At 39.8% G+C, this 20,735-nt stretch overlaps 1 protein-coding gene across 3 annotated transcripts in view; it reads right to left on the bottom strand.

The window, feature by feature from the left end:
* RUNX1 (RUNX family transcription factor 1) overlaps positions 1–20,735 on the bottom strand; it is a 207,364-nt gene that overhangs the window by 62,483 nt on the left and 124,146 nt on the right. The window lies entirely within an intron of this gene.

The following is a 20,735-nucleotide window of genomic DNA, read 5'->3' as shown; positions in this document are numbered from 1 at the left end:
CACCCACCTATATCTCGGCAAGCTGCTTAGCCATGCAGTACCAAAGCAGTTGATGAAAGGAAGGCCATGATTTTTAGCCAAAAGTAATTATATCTGAGCCCCCTGAGTGCCCATCAGTAACACTGAACAGTAGTAATTAAATGGAAAATAATGTCTTGCTTGCTTGGACTTCTTAGCAGTTTCACTTTTTTCCTGTTTTATGTGGTGAAATACACTGCCACAATTCTTTTGTAGTTCAGGGATTCTTTGTCAGTTACAGGAACATAAACAAAGTGTATGAAAAAATATTGAACTAACTGAAAAGTCTGAACCCATTTCTTTTTTCTACGATTAGTTTTGGTGATTCAGGTTCTTATTATTTACAGAGAGAGAATCACTCCATATGAATAATAAACATTTAGAGAAACAATATACAATTTAGCTTTAAAATATATAAAAATGATTTCAAAACACATAGATGTATTGTTTGCAAATCTGGAAGGAATTACTGAACAAATACACAGGAAAGAAGAAGTGTAGAATGGGCAGGAGGCAGCTTGCTCTGTTTGATTTAGTGGCTGTGGTGGATTGTTTCACTGATACTTAGCTGCAATGTATAAACTGAGTCATTGACTACATTGGCAGGAATGAATATATTTTGCTCTCTTGTCCTGGAATAACTGCTCTTCCACAAAGCTGCCTTGTGAGAAGATGAAGAGTGAACTAGAAACTTCCTGCATGCAAGGTACTGACTCTATTCTTACTTATGGACCAAGGATAGGACTTCTTCTAGCTGTAATTAATTCTTTCAAGTTGAAAATTGAGATGGTGCCTATGAAGTCAAAGAGAGGATGCAAAGGGTCTAAACACATTTTACCTTTGCTGCATTGGTAGCTGCAGTTGGGGGCAGGGTAAGGGGTGAGGGAAGGAAAACATTTCTACCACTGCTATTGAAATAACCAAAATAGTTTATTCTTTGTTCATTTGGGTAATTAAGCAATAAAGACATAACTTAAGGTCAGTTTACTAAAATCTTCCTTTGGCATGATGCTTGCAACAAATGCCACAAGGTCCTCTGTTAGTGCATCGATCCTGTACCTAATCGATTGGCAAGATTTGTTTATATTGTTTCATGATATAAGTATTTTTATTAGTATTTTGAAGGTCAAAGGCCACAGCCCTGGGCACAGTAACATACTGGTATGTTCCGTCAAAATGACAGTTGCTAACTACACTGTGCCCAAAGTGCTTTAAGGCCTTCAACCCCATAAAATCACTCCCCATCTTACAAATGGCTCCCTCCCTGAACCAACAACTGGTGTGAAAAAGAAAGAATAATAGCATAGCATAATGTGTAACTAAATTTTATTTTTAAGTGAACCCTTTTGGTGGCAGACTTAGCCTTTTTATCAGTTGGATTTTTTTCTTCCCTGGCAAATAAGAAAACTTAGAAAAAATGGAGGAAAACAAGGATGGCAGAGGGGAATCCAACCTTTCCCCCAAGAATTTATGGAGAAATTTGGCCAAAAGTAATTTCCCTCTAATATGTCTGGTTCTTTTTTCCCCCATTTTGTTCATCAAGGCTTCATATCTCTATTCCATTCTACTAGAGACACGTCAAACTGATACTCCTACACCATTCATTTTTTAAAAAGGGTATAAAGCGGAAATAAAAGCATCAGACCTCACAAATAGCTTCAAGCTAAGGGAGTAAGGATGCTTGAGAAGTTTCTTCTTGGCAAATTCCAAAGCCAACTGACATGATTCACATTTCCCAGTTATGCAGATCCAAATAAAGGCCACAGATAGAAATTAACCATGCATTTTCAAACAATTTCATGATCAGCCCAAGTAATGCAGATCACTACTGTTCACAATTTATGCTTCTGTCTATGTTTTTGACTAACTGAAAAGAAAATTTTGCCAACTCCATATTTTCCTGCAACTAAATGTAGATGAAGGGCCATCATGATATGCTTAGGGACAGTCTGAATGCGTCACACCCCCTTCCCTCACTTTTCATTACTTGCCCAGCCACTATCACTATTGCTATTGCTTCTCATACCAGCACCTGAAATACCCTAATGAAATAAACAAAGAAGACACTAACACATTTTTCCTGACCACATCAGTTTGACAAGATACTAGGGGATAAGATATAGTAAGGGGAAAAGACATGCTGCAGATGTCTGTGATTTGGCACATAGAGAAAAAATCCAATAAGGGAGCCATGCTTTAAAATCTTATCTGTTCGCAGGTGATGCAGAAACAAAGCAAAGCAAAGCAAAGTAAAACCGGCCCCTCACTTACAAATGCACCTCCCTATTCAATCATCAATTGATTTTAAAAATATGAGCGCAATTAATATGCTGATATGGTCACATTTAAAACTGCGTCTTTGTCTTTCTCACATACACACCAATCAAATCAATTAGAGCCCTTGTAATGTGATGAATATCTGATTCTGCACAAGCAAAGCAAAGTTGCCAAACTAAATGAGAGGTTTGCCCTTGTCATACAGATTCACTATTATTTATTTGGCTAACAACCAGAACCACTGAGTCCATTAAAAGTGAAAGAACTGTTGTTGTTATTGTTTCTTGTTGTTGTTGTTAGTGGATTGTTATGAAAAATATTTCCCATTTATTTATATTTTTAATGATTGCAGGTGATTAGCTCTATGGTGTTTTTAACTTGTTTAAAGAAGAGACTGGGATCCGAAGCATATTTATATGGTAAGTCCTGCGAACTTAGTGGAAGCTCCAAGGATGCATGCGGAAAGAGTTATTTTTAAAGGTATACTTGAGTCAAGTATACTTTTTTGAGGAAAAAATAAATACCCCTGGGTTTCGTTGTAGTTCTCAAGTGCTCATACTCTTTTTTGCACAGGTAGCACACCTCTAGTTTGCTTCATTTAAGGCAAAAGAGAAGAACCAGCCTAAGGCTGGAATTATCCACCATGGAAGACATATGACTGCTGACAGAAAGAGCAGTCTTGCATCTCTTTCCTCCAGATTCTGCTCTAATGTCAAGTAACTCTGCTGAAAGAAAGCAGGAATGTTTGCCTCCTGCCTCTTGTGGGGCTGGGGAAAAACAAATTGCGATGACATCACATTAGAATTATTATTACCACCACTAGAGGATGCCATGGGGGTAGGAGACAGGAAGAAGAGAACTGTGGCTGCAGTTTTTGGCAGCATGTACACATCCTTGGTAATATCTAATATTCTAGCCCAAGTTGTCCAATACGTTAGGAAGCTATAGAGATACCTGGCAGCAGAATGCATAAGAAAAATATTCCTTTGGCCTGACTTGAGTTCCCTGCTGTGATATAACCTCCTTGTCAACTGATTAATGATAACAAGCTACTTTAAAAAAGAATGAGGAAGTGTACTACAATATAACATTGCATCCTTTTGTGAACTCTATTAGGGAACACCTTCAAGGCTGAAGAGTTTATATACCAGCAATGAAAAGAGAGAGACTATCCATTGCTTTCCTGTTCCTTATCCCTTCTCCTCCCACCCACCCTAACCCGAGTCAAATGTTTACATGTGCTGAGCCTTACAGGGCCAAACCTTGGCTCTTTAGTCAGGTCTCCATAAAGGCCACATTGTCTGGTAAAAGTATGAGTGATCTGTGCCTCATTTGACTCAGTCTCAGAAATCATTAGAAATTAGTCTGTAACTTAGCTGCAGGCTTCCAAACTTCCATGTAATTTCTGTTCCCTGGAGGAGCATTACTTTGTGAACTATCATATGCATAATCCATTCTTTCAAGTTTCCCCAGCCACAAATGTACCAGCAATTCAGCTCAATAGGAAAAGCCTTTGTTGACTGTGTAACTCCTTTGCTTTACATGCCCAATTTGATAGCTTCTATAATAGTGCAAATAGAGGAAAAAGAATGGTCGATCATTTGGGCTGAATTGTGAATGTTACTTCTAGGGAAAAAAAAAGATTATAGATCCTAACTAGTACAGATGTTGGCAACACAGGCAAGTAAATTATTATTATTTTGTAATAATTGTTATTATTTTGCTAAGAAGCAGAAAACAAGAGATACCCTTACCCTTAAAAGTATTTGTATAATTAATTTATTGAGCAAATCTCAAGGGAGGGAGCAAATCTCACAAAGTCCCTAAAATCATAAAATCCCGACAAGCTGTAGATACAATGTATACTACTTTTGGGGCTCACAAGCCCATGTGCCATTTTTTCAGGTCATTTGTGCCCACAGCCATTTTCCTCCCTGAGATTCAATCTTCCTTGTCTGCTCCTGCTTGAATTCTCACTTTTCTTCACGTCCCTGCTAGGATTTTAATTTTTCTTGCCCCCACAAGGAATCCCTCACCCTCTTGCCTATCCTTCCTTCTGGTGTGTCCACCACCTCAGCTGCCTACTGCCACTTCTCCTGCGGATTTCCTCACTGCTGCTGCATTCATCCTGCCAACCATGGCTTTACCCTCATTTGCCACCTGCGGTATTTCCCACAGCAGCACTTCCTTCATTTCTCCACCACCACGCACCTCCCTGCTCGCCTTCCACCCTGAAGTGCCACAAAAACAACGTTGTGAATAAGGGGGTGAAATTAGGGAAAAGGTCTGGGTGAGTGCCCATCACTGGTCTGGGAGGGAGCCTGCATGAGCCACAGTGCTGATCTCTGCTCTAGAATCTCATTTCAACTCAATCCCCTGTTTAACCTCTTAGTAAGGTAATGATTGACATGAGGATAAAACAATTGATGTTTAATTGAATTAGGAGAGCAGTTTGACTTGTTTTCTACTTAGGGTGGCCATATGTCCTGCTCTACAGAGGACTATCCTTTATCTGCAGGGCTGTCGGACCTCTGTTTGAGTGTTCTCTATTTGTTCAGTTCAAGCTGAGTTTAAAGATAAAGAACCATAAGAAGGGAGAGATGGGGGGCGGGGGGAGGAAGATACCCATCAGCAGTGAGCACCTGGGTAGCAGACTGGGTGGGCACACAGCTCACCTGCTCTCAGTCTTCCATCTGAGTGGGATGTATTGTATTTCTTCCAGCGTGGTGTATTGTATTTCTGGTTAAGTTACTCGATTTATTTCTAAATGTGCATATATACATATGAATTAGGATATGCAAATCTATGCCTTCTTTGGGGGGGTATGTTCCCTCTATTTTAGCAACGCATATTTGCAAGTCATTTGTGTAGTGTCTGAATGATATGACTTTCAGATGATGAAAAAGTACATTTGACCCCATCCCCCGCTCCTTGTAGCTCTATTCATTTGGTTACTTTCTCCTTTGAGAGTGTTTCGGGTACAGTTTCATTTCTGCCCTGGGGCTGTTTCACTTCTCAGAACTGCCATGCCAGCTGAGCAACACTGTCCTTCTTGGTGATGCTCCAACAGACCCTAAAACTTCTGTTCTGGCCAGGCGGTCACAGAAGAGAAATAGCGACGGCAGCATCACCTATAGGGAAGCAGTCCTGATCACTGAAGGAACTTCTTCAGTTATCCACATTTAAATACTGCTATTTCAACAAATACTCAGTTCTTTGTTTCACACCAAGCTCAGATAAAAATAAGGTGGCGCAATGAAAACAACTCTGGTATATCATGTGAAAGGCAAATGTGTGTGCATGCCAGATGACCAGACTGACAGAACACGGATGTGACTGAAACGGTCAGTGACATACAAGACTGACATCTCCCAAATCTTATTTATTTGGTTCCACTTCCTCTCAGTCAGCCACTAAAGTCACTGGTAATGGGCACAGGATCAGAGTCCTGGTGAATGGCAGAGCAGAGAGCCTGCTGGGCATGGTGACCAGTGGAGTGGGATGCAGACAACGTCACGTGCCCAGTCAGGAAGGTCCTGCTTGTCGCTAGATATAAAGCAGCTGGGCAAAGCAAGTGGCAAGAACTATTAAGGCAAAAAAAGAAAAATCGTTCTTGACCTGACTCTTCACCTGTGAAATATTCCCCTGGCAAAAATGTTGAACCATCCAGCCAGTCTCTTCAGAAGGGTGAGACACCTTCTCCTAAGCAAGTAGGTTTCTAGAATTGCTTCTCCTAAGCAAGCAGGTTTCTAGAATTTCTAGTTTTAAATTGTGGTAGGAACCAGAGTGTGCAATCAAGTCTTCTCAGATGCAACTGAGAGAGAGGTATGTGGATTCTCTTTATTCCATATGGTACATTTCAGCCCCCACTTCCTTGCAGGCACTTTGCTTTCCTGAGATAAAGGCCTTAGGCATCTCTCCCCATTTATTTTGGCCTTCCTACTCCTGGATTCTGAAGAGAGTGCTCCTTTAAAATCTACCAAAGACCAAGGGCCTTCTTGGTGGTGGCCTCCCAATTTGAAATGGCACCAATATTGTTATGTTTTTGACAACAGGTTAAACCCTTCTCCTCACAAGAATTCAGGAAAATATTTAATTAATTAGGTCTTGAATTTTAGTTACCCTTTAACCAGCTCTTGAATTTTTATTGCTGTTGATTGCTAAAAATCATTTTTAGATATATGGTGGATTCTATGTGCTGTATGTTTACATACACACACACACACACACACACACACACTCTCTCTATCAAACACACATATAATTGTGTTATAGTGTATTTTAAGGCTTTGATCTTTGTAAACTGGCCAGACAGCTTTGACTATTGGACAGTGTAGATCTGTAATAAATGGGAAAAACAAAATGAAATAAGGACACATTTTTAGAATCTCTGTTTTTCTCTGGTGTATTCCAAATCCTTAAACAGTGTTAATACAAACAGCAGCTGGAACTGAGATAAACATAGAAACATAGAGAAGCTCTGCAGATGTTGAAATGTTGGATCAGACCCGTAATCCATCTAGCCCAGCATTTCATATACCTGGTGGCAACCAGATGCTCACAGGATCGTTCCAGCAGGACGGGTGCAAAACCTTCACCTGCCCAAGCTTCTCATGAACTGGCGTATGGAGACAAGCCACCTCTAGCGAAGGAGGCAGCAAATGACCAGTAATGCTAGTAGCCATAAATAGTCTCTACTTCCATGAACCTGCCCAAACTCCTTTTAAAGGTCTCTAGATTTATGGCCATCATTACTTCTCATTCCAGTGCATTCTATAATTTAACTTTACATTATGTGAAGAAGTACTTTTTCTTGTTTGCCCTAAACCTTCCCCAATCACCTTCATAGGCAAATCTAAGGTTTGAGTGTTGTGGGAGAAGAAGAAAAATGCCTTCCTTTACATTTTTCCCACTCCATGAATATTTTAAATGATTCTACCATATGCTCCCTTACTTGCCCCTTTTCTAAATGGAACATTTCCAGCCACTCCTCACAGGGGAGATGCTCCACTCCCTGATCAATCTCACTGCTTTTCTGTATTGAAGTGACCAGAAATGAACAGAATACTCCAAGTGCAGTAGCACCAAGGTTTTGTACAAGGGGAGCAATATCCTGGCAGTTCTGTTTTGTATTTTGTTCCTAATTATGTCTTGTATGAAGTTTGCCTTTTTGACAGCAGCTGTGCACTGGGCTGACATGTTCATGGAGCTGTTCACTACCACTCTAAGATCCCTTTCTTGCTCTGTCACTCCCATTTCCAATTCTATCCTTTTTGCTCCAACATGCAATACTTTACACTTGTACTTGCCATTTCGATGTCCATTGCCCCAGCTTGGTGAGATCCCTTTGGAGCTCTTTACAATCCCTTATGGTTTTGACCATTCTAACTAGTTTTGGGTCATATGGGAAAATAGAGTTGATAAAGCCTGAAAAGAAGCATTAACTGCCTATACAGTGGGTGGCATCAGCATCTACAGGCCTAGACAGAGACTCATGACATGATAAGATACAGTTATTATTTTTGCCTAATTTGATTGGTGAAGCTACCTGGGTTTAATGAAAGCAACTAGCAGATTGTATATATTTATGTGAGACCTTCTTTAATTGCATCTGCCTAACATGGCCAAGGCATGGTTTGGCAGCCACCATCCTGCATAAATCATCTTCCTACGGTTTGTTTCTTTATTTTACAGTTGTTACCCCAGATCCAAAGCTGTGGCAGGTACCAGTTGCCTTCCAGATCTTGCTGGACTTCAAAGCCACACTTGGGCATCTAAGCTTGATTGGAACTGGAGTCAAACAACATCTGCAGGGCTATGGTGGTCAAAGAGATCTTTAGCTCCAATGTTTAATTAAATTAAGATGGTAACTGAGCTAGGGAAATGTGTACCCAGCATAGCTTTAATCTTTGTAAATTACCCTGAAATTTTCAGATGTTTTGGTACGATAGGAATATAATAAATTAAGCGAAATAGTGAAGTCATTCAGATGTCAGCTTACCCCTTGAACATGCAGTCAAACTTAAGGCTGGAAATGAATACATAATATAAAGAGACTCTTCCATCTGACCAGAACTGGTCATATGAAAAAAGACCTGTGTACACCATGTCAAGCAATGAGCATGGTAGATAGGGAGAATTATGAATGATGCTTAGAAATGAGCAGGGGAAGAAAGGGAAAAGAAAAAAAAAATCCCAAACTTAATCTAATAAACAACAACCCATATGAAACAAGTTTTTAAGAATAGCTTCTTTGGCTGAAAGCCTCTTGCTTTTAGGGCTTAGTTGATTCTTTTAAATAAACCCTGCTCTTAATGGAGTAGCAAAACTGCCTTTAACTATAAGTGGAACTGCTTCTGTAATGCAACGATAATAAAATTCTTTTAAGCATGGGTGGAGACAGTAATTACAGTTCGGGAGGAATGTAATGCTGTTGGGTGTCCTACACCTCAAGAGACGATGGCAGCACAAAAGGATTATACAGCTTTATTGTTACTGTGTAATACCTATTGTGAAAATATTATTGAGGGGTGGAAGGCACTGGAATGATTCAGACATATTTGCATGATATTAATGTCTGAACAAGGAAGATGGAAAGATCACCATACAGAGGAGTTACTGTTTCCATTAGGAGCAAGCTAATGCCAGTCACTTCCTTTTTGTAGTTGGAGACTGAACTAGATTTTGTATCAGGATTCTCTCTCTTCCAGGGCTTGAGGAATCCTCAAGTTTTAAGTGACTGAGAGTGTACTTTTTAGAAGTGTAGGAAATTTCATTTGTTCTGCATTTTAAGTAAACCAATCCATTTCTTATGACCTTAACTAATATACAAATTGTACCACAGTTATTCCTTGAATTATATATTTTCCCAGATTTAGTGACACAGAGCTCAGCTCAAAACTTAGACACAGGAATGCAGATATTAGGAAAAGCTGCAAACACAATGTGCATTAGAAGAAACTAGAAGAAAATAAATGTGATTTTTTTGTGCATTTAGGAAAAAAAAAAACTCAGACTGGCCAGTTAATTGTTTTAGATATAAAGCAATTCTCCAGAAAGGAAAGTTTGAATTCCTTTTTTCTGGTTGCTTAAGGGAAGGATGTCCAGCTATTTTTGGGTGGTGGCTGAATATCAGTATTGGGTCCCTGGCTGAAACATTGGCAACAAATCCTGCAGCCAGTGCTCTGGCTTTACTGCACATGGGCTTTACCCAGATGGGAAGGTCTGCTGGCTGCTAAGCCACATCTGCTGAATTACCAGGTGGATTTGTCTGCATTGTGTCTTTCCCATCACAAACCATAACAAGGGAGTGACAGGGGCCTTAAAGTTGCCCTGGGCTCCAGATTAAGCAGTAACACAGAGAACACACAACTTTTTGTTATGAGTGAAACTGTGGGCAAAACTTTAACAATATCCTGATTAAAAATTAGTAGTGTTTTCAGGGTTAGACAAAATGGCTACACTGGATTCTAGTGGGCCATCCCAGAATTACATTGTGTTCCTGGGACTACTTTAACAACAATAGCTGTGCAACTGGTCTTAGTTCTTTGCTAAGTAACACAAGTATGTAAACTACAGTGCTATACTTTATCATATCACTGATGTTAGTTTAAACACCTCTGTAGCCAAAATACTAATTATTTTATCATAATAGCCCTATTTTTAACTACAGGTCAGCAGTTGCTGTTGGGGTGGTATTTATTTTCCCAGGCAGTTCAGCTCTGGAAGATGACTTCACCAAGCAGGCACACAAAACATGGATCAAAAGTAAAACCAAAAGAAGCCAACATTGCTTAAACGGACTATGTAACCTATTGATTCAGTGAGGTAACTTGGGCTGTCATAAACACAGAACCTGCTAAGCTGAACTGCTTTTATGATAACACAAAATAAGAAAAAAAAAACTTGGAAGACATCACACCAGCTCATCCTCTTAAGCCACAGTTAAAACAAAATGTGCAAGCACAGCCCACTGCAACCCGAAACAAGTGGCTTTATTGTTATTGGTATTAGGATAGCAGCTCAGCATTTGGCATGATATCTATTTACCATTAGAGCATGCCTGGAGACAGGAAGCACTGAAAACAAAACAAAAAAGTTCTTTTCCCAAAACTGTGTTCATGATTAAGATTTTCACAGTTGCAGTCAGCAGCTATGATACTAGGGTGGCAAAATATTCCCTTCTAAGAGTTTATATGGTAGGAACAGTGTATAAGATCTGAGGATATTCCCTTTTATTCCCATTTCATCTGAAAACGCTGAATGCACACATAACAGCTCTGATATACTGGTCAAAGAAAGCTTGAAAGGATGTTGCTGCTTTGGACAGAAAGACCTGTTGTACAAATACAAAAAATAAATGCCAATTTAAAGGCGATCTAAACAGTTCAATGTTGGTGTGAGCTTGAGTGGACTCCGGGGGATGGTGGAGAACAGGAAGGCCTGGAGGAATGTTGTCCATGGGGTCACGATGGGTCGGACACGACTTCGCAACTAACAACAAACAGTTCAATGAGGAGTTACTATAAGAGACATTGCTGACATTCTGGTGCTTGATACATAGGTAGATGTATGCCTCAAAATGGCACAAAGGAAATCTAATCCTTTCTCATTGTTTGTCTTCTGTTGATGGTTTTCAGTTGAAGGTTATCTTTGTGCATCAAGTTTAGCCACAGAATGTGTGTAAGCTGACAGAGATGGCATTCTTGCTGCCACTGCGCAGAGCACATGATGTTTTCAATTCAAATTTCCTAACTGAACTCTATAATATAGTCCCTGAACAATCAGCAATTCATAAAGAAAATTGGCATTAAATTCAGGCAGACATCTCAAGGCTGTTATGTTGTACTGCTTTATATATACATCTTCCACCACAGGCAAAGAATCTGCAGATGTTAGCATAGAAACTATGATAAGTCTCTCCATGCCATTATTATTACTTTTTAAATATGGTTATTCTCTTAGCTGCAATACTACACCCATGTATAGTTACAGTGGAATAAGCCCCTCTGAACCATCATCCAGCATCCTTGTTCAGATATGGACTTAAGTATGAATCCAATTCTCTGCCTCGAATAATGGCCAGCCAGATGTTTTGGGGAGAGCAATGGTGATGGTGATAGCCATCCCCTTATTTGGTGTGCACATCTGGTAATCTGTGATACAATGCTTCTGAATATGGAAGGTTTATTTAACTACCTTAGTTTATAGTCCTGGATAGGCCTAATCTTTATAAAGTTATGCAGTTCTTATATAGAGGCCATGAAAAGACCAAAAGTGGTATGAGTAAGTATCTACTTTTGCCTGCCTATAATCAATTGCCAATTACCTTTAAGTGTACTGAAGACCACAGTGTAAGTGCCAGATGAGACTTTTTGGGAAGGGTATTCCAAAATTTGTGTGTCACCAAAATTTGTATGCCACCACTGAAAAGACCATCTTTCTGGTAGGCACTTGCTTTACCTCATGCAGTAGGAAACATGGAGAGGGGTCTCAGAAGATGGCCTCTAAAGTAATTTGTTATTTCATAAACCAGAATGTGGAGAACAGATCTTGGATAACTGTAGCAATCTCTGTTCAAATGCAAAATACCTGTGAAATCCTGCTGATTAATCAGTGATGAAACATTACCTCTTTCAGAGCTCTACAGAGTTCTGGTTAGAAATTACTGAAATCCAGAAAAAGTCAGCTATCTATTTATGAGGCAACACTTCTTTCCGCATATTGGCTTACCCTCCATTTTACTTAACACTGCTGAACACCATGGTCCTTTCAGTTATGGGGAAGGTGGCTGTGTAATTCACTCCGGACACTTTTGGCTAATGCTGCAACATCACTGATGAGAAGAAGCCTGTTTCCCCTGAAATGAGTTTGCCTGCATGTTCAATAAACTAGGACATGGCATTGTCTTACTTGCTCTGAATTGGAGATAGAATTTGGTACTTCCAAAAATACCTGAGGAGGAGGTATTTTTGAAGAGGCCCCTCAGTGCACCAAGATCACAATACTCAGTTGATATTAAGAAGATCTAAGAAGAACTGAGTGGGGTTAGACTGAAGTCCTATCTAGTCCAGCATTCTGTTCCTGGACTGGCCTGTTCCACAAGCCAAGCCAATGCCCACAAACAAGACATGAGCACAAGACGAGTTGCCTTTCCTGCTCTTCAGCAAGTGGCATACAAAGGCATACTCCATTTCATTAATGCCTATTCAGAGGGCTTCAGCTATTGCATAGGATAGAAAAGCAGTAAATAAATAATTCTGTTTTAAAGTCCTATGCTGGCAGCCTTCACTACCTTGCAGCAGCAAATTCAACTATGCATTATTCAGCTGGGTTCCACTATCATCACAAAGAGAGAAAAACTTACCCACATCTGCTTTCTCTATACCATACATAATGTTATACACTACAACCATTTGCTGTCTTAGTTGCCCATTTTTTCTAAGCTAAAGAGTCACTGAACAGGACACCAATGTAAAAGCATCCTCTCATGTTTGTCACCCAACAACCAGTGTACATAAGCTGGCATAGTACATCTGATACTCAGGTAATAGACATAGACTAATAAAGCTGGTTTGCACAGCATGACAGCCCAGAATGAGTTGTGAGCCATCTTTGTGTCAGAGTGCATTGTTTTGTTGTGTCTACCCAACACGATAGCTTGACTGTGGTTTGTTTACCACATGCAAGCTACTTTGAGAACCCATGGTTTGTTGCTGGGTTGCTCAGGAAGGCTTGTGTTCTTTCACCTGCTGCCTCTCTCCTACATCATATCTCTCTTTTGATAAACTGACAATAATTTATTTGCACAAATTCACCAGTAACCGTTATGATCATTTGCAGTAACACTATGTTATTCACCACAGAGCATCTCATTGCCTGTCAGGAATGATGTGGGTTAGCAATTAAACAACCAACTCAATGTGGCTTATTTTTGGCTGGCCCATAGGAACGGATCTGGTTTGCACAATAACTGCAGTTCACTGTGGGTTATTTAAGCCATGCCAAGTTGTAATGCGTGCAAGTGCCAGCTTGCTGATTTACACCTCTGCCATGCCTTCTTCTGTCATCTACACCTGGACAGCAAGGCACACAAGGATGGTTAACCAACCAGCCCACAAACCTTAAAAAGGTCATGGGTTTAGTGGTCTGGTAATCATGCTGACAAGCTACCCTTGCTAAGCTGCAGTGGCATGAGAAGCTACAGCAATGAGAATTGGAGAAATAGTCCAGCATGTGGCTTCTTAACAAGTCACTTTTGTCACATGAACCAGGCCACTGACTTGATAAGCCATGCTGCTGAGAGTATGCAAATTCCACTGGTGTATTAGCGGCATGTGTCATTTAGTTAACAAGCTACCACAGCTTGTTAATTGTCTGCTGGTCATGAAAACTGGGCTATAGATAGCCTTCTTCTTTGTGAATATGCCTACTCAGCTGCCCAAGTTGGTGGATATCAATATATCTTTTGATAACAAATTTATTAAATTAGTTCTTTTTATCATTCCTGAATCTGTCAATTTCACTGGATGCCCCTGGATTTTACTATTAAGAGAAAGGGGAAAAATCCTCCCACTATGCTTTTCTCTACATCATTAATAATTTTATTAACATTGATTTTGTTCCCCTGTTGCTCAGCCTGTCGCTAAACTTAAAAGCCCCGAATGTTCTAACCTTTCCTCACAGGTAAATTTTTCAAGCCCTTTCATTGTCCCTTTCTGCATATTCCAACTCCACAAAATCTTTTTGAAGTGGGTTGACCAGATATATTCACAGTATTACAAGTGTTGTCACTCTACAGATATGCATAAAGACAGCAGGGTATAGGTAATATTATTGTCAATTCCATTTCTACTTATGTTCCAGTTTCACAGCAGCTGCATGCTGGATCAATAGTTTTGTGAAGCTGTATTCCGCAATCCCAACCAGTTGCTGGTTAGCTATCATTAATCCGTGATCCATCCGAATATATGTTAGGATATTTTGCCTCATTGTGCATCACTTTACACTTCCTTATATCTCCCTGACTGTGTCTTGAATTTTCCCTTAAAATTGATTCAATTTATTTCCATATTCTTTTAAATTTGTATGCTCTTAATTATTTACATATCAAGTATTTAAAGGAAGGATTGCAGTTTTCAATGAGCAGTAAATGTATATGTCATTAACCAATAAAGATACATGCCATAGGTAAAGTTTTGCAAGCATGGAGCCAGGAAAAGCAACTAAAACCTGGAAATAGACCAAGACCTTGGGGCTATAAACATATTATGGAAATTTCAAATTTCAGCTTCAGCCAAATCTTGAGTAACAACATCTTGTGATGCACCATTCTAGAACTATTCTGCATACTTTATTCAAGCATATTTATCAAAGACACTCCAAGTGATCCAGAGTTCTCTTTGTTTGACAATATGTAAAGATTCAACTTATGTGTTCCTTATAAGATCATTCCCTTGGTTATTTCACCTATAAATATATTTGTTTCTCATATGCCTTTATTTTCTTAACTCTAAACTGGCACCCTTCCACAAAATTATTTGGAGCAAAAAAGAGGGAGGGGGAAAGACAATTGCTGGTGTCATACAACATGATAAAACCCTTGTGAAAGTAGGCTATGTACTGTGGTTAAAATTCCTCTGTGCTTGACAGACGGGCACAGGAAGGGTTCTGTGCCTCCCCTGCTCCACTCCTTTATCCCTTTGGACCTCCTGGGGATGCTGCAGAAACACCAAGATGTCTCCAAAACTGCAGCAAGCTATTTAGCACTGGCAATGACTTGATTTGTTTCAAGAGCCTCTGTTTCATCCATACTTGGGAAAGGGAGGGCAACTTAGGGACACACAAGCATCCTCACAAAACCTTGAGGATTCAGCTGCAATGTGGACTTTCCCCCCACACACTAATTTTAATAATAACATTTGTTTCAAAGTGGGCTGCACAGTTTCAGTATGGCAGGCATTATGTGCCCATACCAAACGGCAACTTTGTAGTTCATTGTTAACTATTTGATTTTGTTTGCTCGTTTGCTTTTAAGCTGGGCTGCCTTCACTTTCCTATGCACTTTTCTCAACATTCAAGCCAGGGCCAGCACTAAATGGCTTGCTATGGCTTGGGGAACCTATCAGTGCTGGGGAGGGGAGAAGAGGAAGGAGGAGGTGGTGCCCAACCTCTTCTGTAACTATTTGTCTGTTAGGCATAGAGGAATTTCAGCCACAATGCATGGTTAAAATTCCCAATAGGTTTAACGTGTTGTTCAAACCCAGCCATTGGATAGAGATTAGTGATGGTTTCATCTGATCCTGGCAAACTGAAGAGAAATAGTGGACATGTTGGCCTCATTTCCCACAAGAAACACATTTTGTTGAAAACAGAGAAACTACTGCCATATAAACAGAGAGACATTGACAAAGACAGGAGAACTGTTGTGGGAGAGAAACCACAAACTTCAGATTTCTGTGAAACAGCCCAAATTAATATTTACCCAACCTCCAATTAAGGAATAAATTTCAGCCCCTTTCCTTTGTCTTTCACTCTTGTTCCTTTACACTCATGGACTATATTTGTAGTGCCCTTTATTTCAGTATGCTTGGGATAAATGTTTTTTAAAAAGTATGTAAGCAGACATCTTTACAAACAAGGATACTTTTCCACAAAGTCATGTGGTCATGGGTTTATGCTGAAACGGGGAAACCTAAATAATTATGTACTGTTCCATTGTGTAAACCAGAGGCTGACTGTACAGCAGAGAAAAGAAAAGCATTCTGCCGTATTTATTGAGGATTCTCTGTTTAGACTCTGTATGAAAAGAGCTTTCCTCTTGACAACAATTCTGAAAAATGTTACACTCAATAATCAGGTAGTGTGTGAGATTAATTGTCCCGCAAAGATGCTAGTGAGCACCTGGGAGCCAATAATGTATTTTATATCCAAAAAAGGTATTTTGCTTACATTAGAAACTTTCTCTTTCACAGTGGTGTTACAGCCCTTAGTGACTCCTTACATATTTGGGATGAATACATGGGTAATAAATAATTGGTTTTGAAAATTATCCAAAGGAAAATGAACTTAGAAACTTTAGTGACTTAATTTGCTACCCTATGCACACTTACAATGAAGTAGGCACCCCTGAACTCAATGGTACTTAGTTCTAAGTAAATATATATGATTGCAGTGTGATTTTATTTGTTAAAAATTCATCAGCTACAGTGCTTTACAGAAGTATTCTCACATACCTTTTGACTCTTCCACATTTTTTTGTAACAACGTGGAATTGAAATGGATTTAATTGGCACTGTTACCATTTGATGTATCCAAGATACTCAACACTGTGAAGCTTCAAAATAGTTTCACTGTGGCACCAAATTTAAGTAGACAAAACCAAACTAGTGTGTGTTTATCAAAAAAGTAATCACTCTGTTGACATACGCCTAAATATGCTATGGTGCAACCAACTGTCTCCAAAAGTCACAGACAGTAAGTACTTGAATGGAGTCCACCTATGTTCAATTCCAGTGCCACATGATCTCTGATTAAATACACCTGCTTCTTGAAGGTCCCAGAATTTGTTGGAGATCAAATCTAAACAAACAGTATCATGAAGACCAAGAAGCTATCACTTGAGTTCTGGAATAAAATTGTGCCAATCAGGGCTATAAAAGTATCCCAAACCATGAACATCCCCTGGAGCACCATTAAATCAGTTATTACAGAAAGGAAAGACTATGGCTCAACTGCAGCTCTGCCTAGAGAAGGCCATTCACCAAACTCAGTGACTGAGTAAGCAGGGCATTAGTCAGAGAAGCAATAAAGATGGTAAGGACAATTCTAAAGGAACTGAAAAGATGCACAGCTAGGAGGGGAGAAATCATCCATGGGCTTTATGGGGGAGCGATGAGAAAAAGGCCATTGCCAAAACAAACCAATTTCAAAACCTCTTTGGTATTTGCAAAAAGGCATGTGAGAGACACAGCAAGCATATGGAACAGGTTCTCTAGCCTGATGATACTGAAACTGGCTTTGTAACAAGACACTATGAGTGGCACGAAGCCAGCAATACTCATTGCCCTGAGTACATCACCCCCACGGTGAAGCATGGTGATGGAAACATCAAGTCGTGAAGACGTTTTTCCGTGACAGCCCAGTCAAAACCCAGACCCCAGTCCTACTGAGAATATCTGGCAAGACTTGAAAGTTGCTGTCCACCAGTGGTCCCCATCCAGCCTGACAGACCTGTTTGTAACCCACCCAGGGAGCCTTGTGGCTAACTGGGCAGGCTGAAAACCTAATAAATAAATAAATCAGTTTGGAAAGGGAGCATGGTTGCAAGATCCAGATGATACAGAGTTACCAAGAAGACTCCCAGCTGTAATTGTTCCTAAGAGTGCATCTACTGAGTACTGACTCAGGTGGTAGTAAGGAATACTTATGCAATCGACAAGCATGAGTTTGTTTAATTTTTGTGTGGCAATTTTAAAAAAGCGTTCAGTTCAGAGTACTGAGTAGCTTGTGTATATTCAGTGGTAACAATGCCAATTAAAACAATTTCAATTCCAAGTTGTAACCAAGCAAAGGAGTATATATGAATACTCCTTCAAGGGACTACTCAAGCTTTAAATAATGAAAGAAAGCAAAAGGTAAAATCCTAAACACATTTTATTTAGAAATAAGTTCTATTGAAATTAGTAGGGCCTAATTCCAATTAAGTGTTTCAGTACTGAGATGCCAGAAGTACAAGACAGAAAAGCAGGTTTTACCAGTAATGGGCTGAACAGGATGAGAATTGTATTTGCCAATTTCTAAGCAGAACTGTTTTGTACTGGAAGCAAAGCCAAAACTGACATATACAGCATCTTTGTTTCCAAGGATCTATTCTCATCTTTTGAGTTTAATATGAGGAGAATAAAGTCACTTTTAAAATATGTAATGAATGGCACAAAGCAACATCTAATGTTTTCAAAACATATGGTGGGCATCCAAATTATTACAGCTATAATCCTGCAGTCAATTATGCTTAAATCCATTGATTTAAGTGCAAGGTTAAAAAATCTGTTCCCTGTCAAGAGGCTCATTTCCAAAGAGGTAACCTCTCGGGAGGCGCATGCTGGTGGTAGAGGGGACATGTGTGTCCCCACACCCCATGCCACTCCTTTCTCTCTCTGGCACTCTTATGCTGCCAGGGTAAGAACAAGTCATTCTTGCCAGAGATCTGAACTGATGGCTAGATGGCTTCTGGAATTAGAGTCAAATGTGGTCCTAAGACCACAGACTGTCCCTTCCTGCTTTGGTGAGATAAATCTTCCATAGCATTAAGCTTCAATCCTGCACCCAATTAAGTTAAAGTTTGTGAAAATTAAATGGAGCCACACAGGCAATTGATGAACATGAGCAGGAGGAAAGAAAATAAAAAGAGGATTGGGGGGACTTCTATGGAGGTTTTCCTATGCATAGCAGCAGCAAGGAAATCAACTGACTCAACACTAGATGTAAAGTGAATAAAATGTAGTTATATGGCCCAGAACTTGCAATATGCATATGCTACAGTCTAGATCCAGCCATCTTCTTAATAAAAGTGAATATGCAGATTTAACATTCCTTAAGCTGTCAACGGAAAACAAATTAATGTGGAATCAGGACTGACACCGACCTTGTATTTAAGCACTAGTCTGATGGCCACGGGTGACAAGGAATTATCTGCTAGTGAATGAATTAGCTGGCAGAAGAGGGCTGGGTTCATTGCTAGTTCCAGTCTTTGGAGGGTGCTTGCGCAAGATACCCCCAGTGGGAATTTTCGCTCACCTACCTTCTAAGTACCACCACCACACCAGCTGCTAGTGCTCCTCTGCTTTTTCATCACTGTGGCCACTGGCTTGCTGAACAGGCAGGCAGCCAGCCAGTAAGCAAGCAAGCAGGTGGAAGCATCCAGAGCTTCTTACCAACACCACTGTTGACTGGGCCAGAGTGAGAGACAGGCAAGGCAGCAGGCTGCAAAGGTGAAGAGGAAGCAAAAGGCGGAGGCTTGTGCAAGTGAAATAGAACATTTCTGCCCCTTCTCCATCAACCTCTAGCAGGTTACTAAACCTTTTCTGCAGGCTAATAGTTTTTGTGGGTTTATTTACAGAGTTTACTAACCTACTTTCTTGGGCTCATTCAAGTGTCACCAAAGACTACCAGCTTATTCAGATTATAAGGAAGCAAGTTTAATCACAACAGTGGTTGTAATTTACCACCCCCTATGGAACATTAGGTTAGCAATACCTCTGTGAAACAGTAAAAGACAGAAGCAAACTTGCACTACTATTGCTTAAAACTGTTCTGGACAGCTGCACACAGGGCTCAACCAAAACAACTCCAGCAGCATTTTTGGCAATGCCAGAAAATGCCTCTTTTGTTGATGCTTTTTCAGTAGTCCTTGGGGAAAAAAGTGTCCTTGTTCTTCAGTGATATCATGAAGAATATGATTGGCTACCCGGAATTGTGAAAGCATCACATTCACTGTTAAAGAACCCTTCCTGACTGGGCTCATCCATGTAACTAACCCTGAGAGGAGGAGGAAAGCAACAGCCAAAAGAAACAACACTGCTCATTGGAACTGAAAAAAGGGAAATATTCTCATGCCCTGATCATTTCGGGTGACATTTTCTTTGCATGGCAATCTCTAGATTTTACCAGAAAGCAAAAGCCGAATATCCGGCACAGCCCTAGTTCCACAACAAGCAAAATCAACTAATTTTAATTAAAAATGAAAACTATACCTAATTTTAAGTCATCCTTTGCATCATAATTTACACATTCCATGTTCCTGTGACTGTTTCTGAGCAGCTAGCTTCATGAGCACATTAATATCACACAGCTCTAACAGGAGCTAACTTTTTTGTATGAGTTTCATGACCTTTGACGCAATACCTTATTCTTCGTGCTTTAAGCCAATGCAATAGAAGAATAGCAGAAACCATGCACTCTAATACAAATAGCCACACCTTTAGGAAACAGTTCAGGATTGAATGAATAAACAAAAGCATATATTAGTCACTCACTCAAAATTGGTATTGTCCATAGAAATCAAAACTTCAGACCTGAATAGTTAGCATGCAATGTCTCCAAGATTATGTCTTCCTTAAACTTAACCTGACAAGTACAGTCAATCTTTATTTGCATACCTGCTTTTGTACATAAGTGATCAGTGTTATAAGTGACTAAACGGAATTAGTAAAATAAAGGACTTATGAATTTCTTCTGAACTGCTCCTGTTCCTTCCTTGAATTTCCCATTCTGACCTTAGGAACTTCACAGTCTGATTTCTGGCTTCATGCACAGAGCCAGCTACCAGAGTGCAGGTCTGTTTTTATTAGCTTCTCAAACACTTTGCCAGCTCTACATTTAAATCTTCAAAATGTTTTCTAAACACTCTGAATCATAATGAGAATTCCATTTACTGAAAA

This window comes from Varanus komodoensis, unplaced genomic scaffold (assembly GCF_004798865.1).
Source record: "Varanus komodoensis strain SLA01 unplaced genomic scaffold, ASM479886v1 scaffold4, whole genome shotgun sequence".
NCBI lineage: Eukaryota > Metazoa > Chordata > Lepidosauria > Squamata > Varanidae > Varanus > Varanus komodoensis.
The sequence above is the reverse complement of the archived record's forward strand: the minus strand, read 5'-3'. Positions and strand labels throughout refer to the sequence as shown.